A 12,602-nucleotide genomic window follows, 5' to 3' on the forward strand; every position below is an offset into this window, starting at 1 on the left:
ATTCTAGTACTTTTTTCGGTTGAGTCCCATCCGGGATTCGAACCCGCACCCTCAGAGTCAGGCACCTAATCGCCAGCACACAAAGTCAGCCGCCTAGCCCGCTCAGCCACCGCGACTTCCACAAAAGTGAAATCCCAAATATGACATATGTTGCATTTGACCACTTTCTAAATGGCATCGTGTAATCATGAATGACTTTTTACTGCTTATATCTTGAAACTTTAAGCATTAAAATGAAATGATCTTATCACATCCAGAACTGTCTCAGTGTAATGATGTTCTATATCATAAAACCAAAATTCAAGCATTTTTCATCATTTTCTAATGAGCAACAGGCAGTGTCTAGGACACACAATTCCACAATTTGCACAGAGACTCCTTAAATAGCCCCTCAAAACAACAGCATAGCACAAACTGTCGCACATAGTCATATTATCCTTAGGTACCCTTCAAAACTCATATGGGAAAAGCTACATATTGACAGGGAATGACTTTTAAATTAAAGTCATCCACAAAGTCTAGTTTGAGCGATTACAGGAAAACACGACAAAGTAGCTTAGTCCCCTGGTTACATCTATCATCGGCAAACACAACAAAATTCCATTCATATGTGGTAATTTGGCATGAATGTCACACAAAAATAACTGACTTTTTGCAAAAAATACTGAGAAAGCAACACAACTTAAATTCCACTGGGTTCTTCAATCATGCCTTGACATGTATCAAAGGAATCATAGCCAGATCGCCTAGCCCCTTCAGACACCTCTTAGAACAATAAAGGGCTGCTGATTCAACTTATGTCATATACTGATTGGGCAATATCCATGATGTTCACTTGTGTTGCGAGGGCCACAATGACAATAGTGACACAGACCAACAAGGCCAGCCCAAAGGACTTTGCCCCGACAGATAACGATGACCCTGGCTTGTAGTTGTACCTTTGTTGGAGATAACACTCTAGGAGTCCAGTTAGCATGTGGCTGGGCTGACCTTCACACAGGATTCATGAATCATGTTAGTGCTGTGTGTTCACATTCATGTTGCGTGTTTACTAAGGCTGTTACGATACACTTGTGCATTCGGGAATCAAACCGTACCCCTTCATTAATTTCATTCATTATTCATGGTCACCAGAACCAAATATTAACGAATATCTATGTTTATTTAGGGAGCATGTTTTACTTGAACATATGTCCTTTAACAAAGTGAGTTATGCAAGAATGGAATATGTACTAGCCTTGCAGTAATGCAAGTCATGTCCGTCTGCCATGGCCAAATATGGTACTCCACAAGAACTGTTACATGCCAAATCTGAGTGTCATGAATCACTGGTTATGCATCACTATATTTAAAAGATGTAAAACAAATTGCACTGGGCACAACCTAAGACAAACACCTACTTGCACCAGACAAATTCCAGCTTGACAACTTTTGTTGCAATATGTAGATGCAAATATTTGGATGCTGTTTTCAGAAGTTTATCCAATCAAAAATTGTCTGGCTAATCACTAGGTTGCACTTTGTGATACTGGGTTGCGAAAATGCAAGTTACACAGAACTGAATCCAGCCTTGTTATTGCTTTGACAACTTAACATTGTCAACATGGGTGTTCCATATTGTGCATCAATCACTCAACTACAGTATGGTAACTGTGAATAACCAGGGGTCCAAAAACCCATCGTCTGACACCTGGGACACTTCAGTTTTCATTTCAGGTCCTCAGATAAGGATATGTTACTTGTCTGTGGGATACTAGATAACTTCAGCTTCCAGTTTCAGACTGCAAATAAACTAAGATCTCATTTCATATCTGCTCAAAATGTAGCTTTTAAATTTCACACTGGTAATAAAAGAGTAATATCTATATCTAATATAAGTGGAGTTATGTTTCTCTGCTATTTATCACTTCTCGATAAATAGTCCAGTTAACATTAACAATATGTACCATGTTGATTTGTTCTTTCATAATTACATCATCGTGACTGTCATGAAATCAGGGCAAGTGGAAAATTAGTCAGGACAAGTTACTTTCTTCAAGTCACTTGCCCTGTGGCAAGTCATCAGCAGAGGGGGGATAGTTGTGGTCCCAATTTCTATTACTAGTTTCTGCTTTTCAGTTAAACATGAAATACCAAATCAATCCTTAGCATACTGATCAACTCATTGGCAGCCACTATATTGGATCTAAGTCAATGTAACACCTGTTCTGATTCGATAGAAAGAAGGGAGATAATTAGAGATGCAATTTTTTTGCCACCAGAGGATTTTACGAGAACCAGGAAATATGGCCGTATTAGAACAGAGGTTACATGAGAATATATGACATAAGTAACCTCTGAGTGTGTGTGTGTCTGTGTCTGTGTGTCTGTGTCTGTACGTGTGTACCTGTGTCTGTGTGCATGTGTCTGTGTGTGTGTCTGTCCCGTTCATTCCCATACGTGTTCATGTGCATGCTGTGTTCTTGGACTTTCCTAATTTTAAGGGATCCTCGACAACAAAATGGGAGTCCCAGACACTTAATTATTATTATTATTAATACTGTTAATATTGTTGTAATGTTGTTGTATTGATCATCACATAGTTACAGCCTGTAGATTGCTAAATGATACTATAACCTGGCTAGTAGCAGACTCAGTCATAACTTATTCTTACTTGATCCAATTTTTTACAAAAAGTATTTGGACTTTTTCTGTGTCCTTGTAGATGCACTGATTCAATTGTATTGGGTCCACTGTTAATTCTTATGCGAATAGGACACAGGAATTTGTGTCCCATATACAGTCAAACCCCCTATATATGTACGTTTTGGTTTCACTCGAAAATCATCCGGATAGAGAGACGTCCGATTAACTGGATCAGACAAGCAAAACGTGAAAATTAAGTGGAAGAAAAAAAATTTCATGTACGGGTGTCAATAAATCAACAGTCAATAGTAATAATAGTGAATCATCATAACATATAAGTGTATCGATAATACATTGAAGGCGGAACGCAGGTTACCATTTGTCAGGTTGTCTCGGACGTAATCATGTAGCGTGTTGAGCTTTGTATTGTAAGTTACATGAAAAACGTAAATCGATGACAAAAAGTTTCTATTTCGCCAATTGCATATTCCTTTTTTTAATTTAAAATGCCCTTATGTTGAACTTATGCTGTCTGCTGAAAGTAAACTTCCGTCTGATATCACATGACTTAGATCATGTGGCAAGCTGTTTTTAACTTGCATTGCGACAGATAGTACAGGGCGACATATAAGTGTTATATACAGTACAATTACAGTGTAATTTACCTTAATCCTACTTAACATGTGTTTTCGTTACTGATGAGATGTTTTCACACGCACCAAACCCGAATGAGTGACACGCCTCACTAGTGTTTTGATGGCTAATTAACCAATTTACACCAAATGCCTTCTGATAGATTAAGAATGAAATCACACAGTCATGCGGTAAACGGTACTGACGTGACACATACACATGCACGTTATACACATCTCTCCGTCCAGATAACTGGATCATTTTTCAATGGAAATATATGGGAATGGTTTGAAAATTCCCTGTCCGGGTCCGGAAGCGCATGGTCCGGTCAAGCGAGCACAATTAATGAACGTAAGTCTCGTTTCACATAAAAATCGTCTGGAAGGCGGGCTTTCCGGATGTGTGGGGTCCAAGTAAATGGGGTTCGATTGCATCCCTAACAACTACTTATTTACCATCAATATCAGTCAAGACTAAAAACTAGTTTTAACATGTATCCACGGCAATAGAACTGCTCAGACATTTTTATCAGAACTCTTTGTAGAAGTTGCGCACACTGGCTCAATAAATTAACTATCATGAAATTTTGTTGATAAGAAGATTTATCAACGATTATCAATCTGGAAATTGTTTCACTGACACATACACGATATGTATCGTAATGAAGTAAAGTCAAAACTTTCATAAACAAAACTCACTACAAAAAAAAATATACAAACAGCAATCTGCCGAACATGTTAATACGAACAGCAATCTGTCGAACATGTTTTGCCGACTGAATGCATTGTTGTATTTCTAATCGAACACGTTACAGTATGGATGAATAAGCTGATGTAACCAATGGATTCAGCAGCATGAAGTCAGATAACGCCATGAACCATGTCCATTCGCTACAGCTGGCCATAACATTTGTGTACCTGTAACATGAACTGAACCATATAGATTCCCATATTCATTAATATATTACCATGGGCTGCTGTGGTGACAGATGCTATTTAAGTTATACTGGTTGGATAATTAAATAGTCTCACTTGATATCAAGTACTAGACTATCATGTCAGTATTGTCACAGAGGGTGATTAAAGGTTCAAACCTCCAGGTTGTTTTGTGTCTTTAGCACTATTTGTTCGACTGTTGTTTAATGTGAGGGAGTAAGTTTAGTTTTACGCTGCATTCAGCAATATTCAAGCTATATGGCCATGGTCTGTAAATAATCAAGTCTGGACCTAACAATCCAGTGATCAACAGCATTAGCATCGATCCGTGCAATGAGAAAACAGATAATGTGTCAACCAAGTCAGCAAGCCTGACCACCCGATCCAGTTAGTCGCTTCTGACAAGAAGCACAGTCTCTTTTATGGCAAGCATGGGTTGCTGAAGACCTATTCTACCTCGGACATTCACGGATCTTCAGAGTGATAATTAGTGGATCATGTTTGTTTATTTTTTCAGATATACACACAGCAATATTCCAGCTATATATGGGAGTGGCCTGTAAATAATCAAGTCTGGACCAGACAACCCAATGATCAACAGCATGGGCACCTACGCAACTGGGATACGATGACGGATCAACCAAGTCAAAAGGCCTATAAAGCCTACAAAGTTGAAAAAAAACTGATGTGAAAAAAAGCCCCTGAAATCGGAGTTCAAACGATTCACTAAATTTCCCGTAGCACTGGGAGAAAAAGTGGTTTCATCAGCTGTGCTGCACTGCGCCCATAACGCATGCACAGTGAATAGGTTTGCAGAGCCTGAAACAGTATGCATGCCCGGAGTATGAGGTCATAAGCAGTAGTCTAACCTTGGATGTGTACACAAACAAGTAAATAATCTACTCGCTACATATAAAACCTTGTTTATTGTGGTAAGCTTCATCTGTCACAATGAAAGCTCATTGTGTGGTTTATTGACACCTTATGTCTGCCTGCCTGTCTGCTAAAGACAATATGCAATACACAGCTTCAATCACTGACCGCATGCAATTTAACACCTATAGGGCTATGCGCCATTAAAATAAATTAATTTATGGCTCGTGCATTATGTAATTAGGCAGGTGTGATACTTGTACACATGACATGCTTTTATGTCTGTGGGTTGCAAACAAACTACTTTTTTTCTCGGATGACTGGATCTGACAGAAACTGGAGCAAACTCTTGTCAGTTTCAAGTCCTGCTTTGTACTGGACGAGTGACAGATTCCAGCCACGCAGTAGTTCACCATCTCTACGGAGATGATTTTTGATTGGATTGAATGCAAATTCAGAGAACATGTATTTACAAAACCCAACATCTCTATATACATTCTTTATGGATAACAACTTCTTCTAGTGTATATGATTTTGTTTGACAACAGTATATGAATCCATACTGAAAAGGCGCATCAAGTACATTAAAAGAAGTTGTTATCCATAAAGAGTCTTAATTTCTTGTGAATTGCCATACTTCTAAAATGCCCACCAAACAGATCATCTTTCTGTACACACAATGAGCCCTCAGCCTGTCAGCAAATGAATCAGCCAATTGGAAGCCATCGTTACCCTTGAGTGCACAGCCACCCACTATGACTGGGTTCGGTCTCCCGAGGGCTTCGTTTCGAGGGAAGTAAGCCAATGTACAAAATATTGCACTTTTGAATCGCGATTGTACGCATATAATTTTGTTTGTTTTTTTACAAGCAGCAATGTACATTATATGTCATGAATAAGTGATAATTGTGTTTTAATTATGTTTGATTTTGGGGTTGCATGTGACCTTTAAGCATCTGTTTATCATGCTGATGACCCAGGTTTGATTCCCCACATGGGTACGATGTGAGAAGCTGATTTCTGGTGTTTCCCACAATGATAGTGCTGGAATATTTGCTTATATCGATGTCATGCCTTGCTTTCTCACTCTGCTCAGTAGGGTAGCCTCACTCAAACCCATGTTCATTGGATTATTTTTCTAGTTGTGACTGGCTTGTGAGTTTCACTTAGGGTTTTGGTCCACAAGTTGCAGACATGATAAAACTCTTCAAACCATCCAAACATTCTGTGATTCAAACGACCTCATTTGTTTGCTTGCCTGTTTAACCACACCAGAATAATACCACCAGCTTGTGTTCATTGGTCACAAAGATACATTGCAGAAAAAAGTTGTTGATTGTATTTGGTGATATACTGTTGTGATGGAAATGTACTTTCAGCTGGCGTGCCTCGGGCCACAGAGACTTATCCAGGATTCTAAATGAAGTGTCCTTGGCTAGCATTTAACTGTTACTGTTCAATAAGATACACGTCACCCCTAAGTTGGATCTGACGGGGTCAGGGGTGTACACCCAACATTTTTGTGCTGAAAGTTTATTAAAATTTAATAGATAAAATAAATACTTAAATAAATAAAATTTAATTTAAACAACCATTTATTATTAGCTGTGTACTACCACCTCAATTCCCCACCCCAACCCCTTTCTTAGAAAGCTGTATCAGCCATCAGCCCCTGCACCTGTACTAGACTTTAGTATAACGTGAAATGCTGGAATTTTGTTGTTGTTATGTAACCATGGTAACAAGACAACGACTAATTGAACTGAGGATATATATGCTGATTTAAGATGAAATAAAGTTGCTTGTGCTTCAGATCCATTTTATTAAATACTATTAGTGTGACAACAAATCAGATTATTTGGTGTCATTCAGATTCTATGTGGATACTTGTCCTTACCAGGTTAGAACTGATCTTCAATAACACATGCTTGTCATAAGACGCAACTAACAGGATCGTATGGTGAGGCTTTATAGGTTGAATTAGCATTTTTGATGATTTGTTTCGGTAAGTGCATACCAAAAGCTGTCAGAATCTGCAAAGTTGTGTTTTACGTTGCATGTGACCTTTAAAGTTTACCTACTAGTTTATCTAGAGTGAGTGAGGTATTATGTCGATAGTGGCAATTGCTGATGTTTCACAATATTACTGGATAGACTATCGCTGTATATTTCATAGAAATTGATTTTCTTTAACTAAATGTTGTTCGTTTATGGATAAATATCGAATAAGTAAATCTGACCAAAAATTACCAAACAAGTCCAAAGAAATCAAGATATTTCACTTTACTAGTGAGTGTTAGCACACTTATTCATGGATCACCAAGAAAAACAGCATCTTGAATATACTCGAAAATCTTTGAGTTATCATGAAATGATAACTCATACCATTCATTATTAACATTAGCATTCAAATATTTGGAAAATATAAATATAGAATATTAGTTTCATCATGTATCAGTAATAGCTTGGACAAGACTCCTGTCAAGAGTAGTAAAACCTATCTCACAGACATTCTATTGAAAAAGGTTATGACCACACAATTTCACAGATGTTCTAGAGTTAAAATCCCAGCCTGAGGTAATCAGAACTCCACTGTAAGACAAACCATTCACTAAGACAAGGGTTATGTCAAGACAGGTTAATAAACTGCTTTGATGGGGTAAACATGCCATCACCTACAGTAAAATAACATTATGCAAACACCAGTTAAGGGTCGTTAAAGATCCAGCCCAGAGTAAGCAATCAAGCATCCAGTAAATGTGCCAACAAGATTAATGCCACTTAGATAATAGGATTAAAAGATTAAGTACTCCCCCTGTCTGGTCACTGAAGTTGTTCTGGGAGGACACACCTCATTTTGTCTTTTCTGCATTTCATTGGCTATTGTAGGTTACTCCCATTTTTGTATCAGTCAGCAAATCATAATCTTTGTATTGTTTCAATTTTAGTTAAATAGCAGTCTAAGTAAACTTATTCTCAGTGCTTTTCGCTACACTCCACTACTGAGTCTAACAAAACCTTATGGGAGGTCGCGTCAGGTAACCTTTGAGATTGACCAATCAGAACACAGCTTACCAAATCGCGGAAGTGCACATTCGAACATACTTTTTGAACTCTTTATCTCGAAAAGGTTTGTGTCCGAACGATTCCAAATGCTTTTTAGCGTACACTCACTTCCAGGTGATGCACATGGTGCACGTACAACCGTGACAACGGTGAGTAAACAGTCACCGAAAATAGTGTTTTGGGCAATATTCAAGGATGTTATCTTGCGGAAATATTAGCTAATGGTAACCATGTCAACAGAGCGTATATATACTGCAGGTCAAATAACTGTGTTACATGCAGATTTTTGTTTGTGGAGAGATCTGTGTCAGTGACCTGAATATTTTGAAAGTCCCTCAGTTGTCTGATTGGTTGAATCTTTTTAACCGTCTCGTGTTTGATTGGACGGTCATTTGTCGATCAAAGGTTACGTGATGCGACCTTCTACCAGGTTTTGTTAGACTCAGTGGTGGAGTGTAACGACGTGTAACGAAATACACTGAGACTAAGTTTACTTAGACTGACTCAGTGGTGGAGCGTAACGACATACACTGAGACTAAGTTTACTTAGACTGACTCAGTGGTGGAGTGTAACGACATACACTGAGACTAAGTTTACTTAGACTGACTCAGTGGTGGAGTGTAACGAAATACACTGAGACTAAGTTTACTTAGACTGACTCAGTGGTGGAGTGTAACGACATACACTGAGACTAAGTTTACTTAGACTGACTCAGTGGTGGAGTGTAACGACATACACTGAGACTAAGTTTACTTAGACTGACTCAGTGGTGGAGTGTAACGAAATACACTGAGACTAAGGTTACTTAGACTGACTCAGTGGTGGAGTGTAACGACATACACTGAGACTAAGTTTACTTAGACTGACTCAGTGGTGGAGTGTAACGACATACACTGAGACTAAGTTTACTTAGACTGACTCAGTGGTGGAGTGTAACGAAATACACTGAGACTAAGGTTACTTAGACTGACTCAGTGGTGGAGTGTAACGACATACACTGAGACTAAGTTTACTTAGACTGACTCAGTGGTGGAGTGTAACGACATACACTGAGACTAAGTTTACTTAGACTGACTCAGTGGTGGAGTGTAACGAAATACACTGAGACTAAGTTTACTTAGACTGACTCAGTGGTGGAGTGTAACGACATACACTGAGACTAAGTTTACTTAGACTGACTCAGTGGTGGAGTGTAACGACATACACTGAGACTAAGTTTACTTAGACTGACTCAGTGGTGGAGTGTAACGAAATACACTGAGACTAAGTTTACTTAGACTGACTCAGTGGTGGAGTGTAACTGACTCAGTGGTGGAGTGTAACGAAATACACTGAGACTAAGTTTACTTAGACTGACTCAGTGGTGGAGTGTAACGAAATACAGTGAGACTAAGTTTACTTAGACTGACTCAGTGGTGGAGTGTAACGAAATACACTGAGACTAAGTTTCCTTAGGCTGAGTTAAACTGTCTCCACCTCCATTTGTCCATCAGCAGGGTTTAGACTCCCATCACAGGTCAGCTCCAGCCCTCAGCCCAGAGGGTTGTACCGACTCTCTGTGGCCACCCTTGTTATTCTATTTCTTGTAAATAAAATTGTAATTAGCTTCTTGTGACTTCGGACTCTTTGCTGAGTTACTTCCCCAAAGTAAACCAGCATGCCAGTTAGATAAGGAATTTCACTGGAACCCTCACTTGGACCCAAGACTCATATCATAACAGAATACTGACATAACATAGTGTATCATGTATCTGAAGAAAACTATTTTTCATCTAGATTCAGCGACACAATTTTCATATCAATAAACCATAAAAAATTCTTCCTATCATCCCTAATGTAAGACATCCCTGTCTCCAACATGGAGACAAAATGCATGAGCATGACAGAGTAACCCATGTGGGGGCTTGAACACTGACCTCCAGCATGAGAGGAACACCTTAATCACAAGGCCAACCTTCTCCCTCCATTATTACAGTGAGCTGAGTGAGTGAGTTTAGTTTTACGCTGCAGGTATAAGGTGGTAGTCTTCAAATAATCGAGCCTGGACCAGACAATCCAGTGATCAACAGCATGAGCATTGATCTGCGTGATTGAGAACTGATGATGTGTCAACCACATCAGTGAGCCTCACCCGATCCTGTTAGTCGCCTCTTACGACAAGCAGAGTCACCTTTTATGGCAAGCATGGGTTGCTGAAGGCCTATTCTACCCTAGACCTTCATGGGTCTTCTATTGTTTCAAGAAAGAAGAAATAGACATGATGGACACAACACACATTCCTGGAGGTGAATTAGTTCTTATATTATTATATCATTATTCATCATACACCCATGTAACCTTAAGATAGTAATACAGTTGGATGACATGGTCAGATTCTGTATTGCACCCCATATTCCGTACTGAACCCATGTCAGTTGTATCATTGCAATATGATTTACGTAACAGATCAATGTAAGATAAGAGGGAATATAACAAATATTGAACGTCAAGCTAGTGCATGTTTTGTATTGAACTCGAAGATGTCATGGGAGCAGAGAGACAATTTAAATATATGTGACTGACTTAATATTTAATGTCACACCAACAATATAGTTAAATATGTGTACTATACTTTTACATAATGAATGCAATAGCTCAATGATAATAAATAAGGGAATATCACCCGAAATATATCACAAGGTGATAAAGCTACAAATAGCGAAGGCTTGCCAAGCATATTTTTACTTTTATCAGTGAGTGTTGCTATATTTGATATCAGAAGACACACGGATGAGATTCTATTTACCATAAAAACTCACCCTTCATTTGGGTCTTTGAATGTCATTTAGAAGTGAAAATACATAAGAATGAAGATTTTTATGGATATCAACTTCTTTATGAGAGAACACAACGTTTCGGAGTTAATGCTTACTCCTGATGAAGGAGTAAGCATTAACTCCGAAACGTTGTGTTCTCTCATAAAGAAGTTGATATCCATAAAAATCTTCATTCTCACCCTTCATTTGTTTCCAATCAAAAATATATATCTCTGAACACAGTACTGCCATTAGACTTGAAGTGCAGTGATGTCAGGGCATTTTAAAAATCTGTCAAAATGGGATCGGGATTGAGAACTTTGACAATGGGCCATTTTTAGGATTATCAGCCATTTTCTGAGTTTAGAATGCCCCACTGCCCTTATATTAATAGTAAACTTCCAAATTTTAACGGGCCATTTTTCATTCTAATTTGCAAAATTGCCTATTCCCCCTGTATTTCCCAATCCCTGCTCTCACACAAGCTTGATAAAATGAATGAAAAGCATTCTGAGTGGGAACAGACCAAAATGGCAACATGAAAAGAAAAAATGGCAACATGAAAAAATGGCCACACTGACCATAATCAACAGGCCATACCAAAAAGTCAAGTGACCTGTTATGTTCAACGTTTATATACACATTCTGTGTTTCCATGCATTATAATATCTGGATATTTTACAGTTAGTGATTATCATATTCCTACCGACAACAGCTGCATGACAAATTAGCAACCACATCAGCCCTTGATAAGGTTATCAATTGTTTGTTTCTTCTGTCTTTTTTATTGTGTTTACCATTGTTTACCAAATGTGATAAAAAAAAGCATGGATATCTGGATACCAAATAGACAATGACCAAGAAAATTAACTGTTCAAACGTATGTATGTGACAATAGCCTCTTGAAATAACTTAAAATGTTTTAACTAGTCCAGATAATTACATCTGCTCAAACTGTACAAACATTTTCTGTCAGTTTTATTCACTTCCCATTTGCAGAAAGATGAAGCACTGAGATTTGACAATAGCCTCTTGAAATAACTTAAAATGTCTTAATTGGTCCAGATAATTACTTCTGCTCAAACAGTACAAACATTTTCTGTCAGTTTTATTCACTTCCCATTTGTAGAAAGATAAAGCACCGAGATTTGACCCTAGTCAATGATCATCAGCAGAGTATGTTTTCTTCTCCTATTCACAATATACGTCCCTCAGACAAGCAGACTAGCATGAACTTTAAAAAAATATTGTGTTTCAAAATTTACAAAATTGGCTTGAATGCAGTTTAATGGGTGCAACAACCTTGGGGTTAGGGGTTAGGGGTTAGGGGTTAAGGTTAGGCACCCTTTACGATCCTTAGGGTTTGGGGTTAGGGTTGGAGTGCTAATTAATCTGAAAAAAATGCACCCAGTAAAGTGAAGTACTCCCTACAAATTAACAGACAATGAATCACACTACCATCACTATACTGGTGATGAAAAAAAAGCACACAATTCTGTGCAAACATTGATAACCAATTTTCATCCCATTTACTACAACAGAAAAGATACTTGAGTGAATAATGCACCACAGTTTTCATTAATATGCCGTTCATATTTAAACAATAATGAAAACATCAATAATAAAAGTTTGTACACTGTCGACATGACAAAATATTCTCAACATTCACCATAT

The 12,602-nt window shown here is 38.2% G+C and overlaps 1 protein-coding gene across 2 annotated transcripts in view; it reads right to left on the reverse strand.

Annotated features, from left to right (window-relative positions):
- LOC137259216 (cytoplasmic aconitate hydratase-like) overlaps window positions 1-12,602 on the reverse strand; it is a 59,197-nt gene that overhangs the window by 46,044 nt on the left and 551 nt on the right. The gene's annotated exons all lie outside the window — the stretch shown is intronic.

This window comes from Haliotis asinina, chromosome 13 (assembly GCF_037392515.1).
Source record: "Haliotis asinina isolate JCU_RB_2024 chromosome 13, JCU_Hal_asi_v2, whole genome shotgun sequence".
Lineage (NCBI taxonomy): Eukaryota > Metazoa > Mollusca > Gastropoda > Lepetellida > Haliotidae > Haliotis > Haliotis asinina.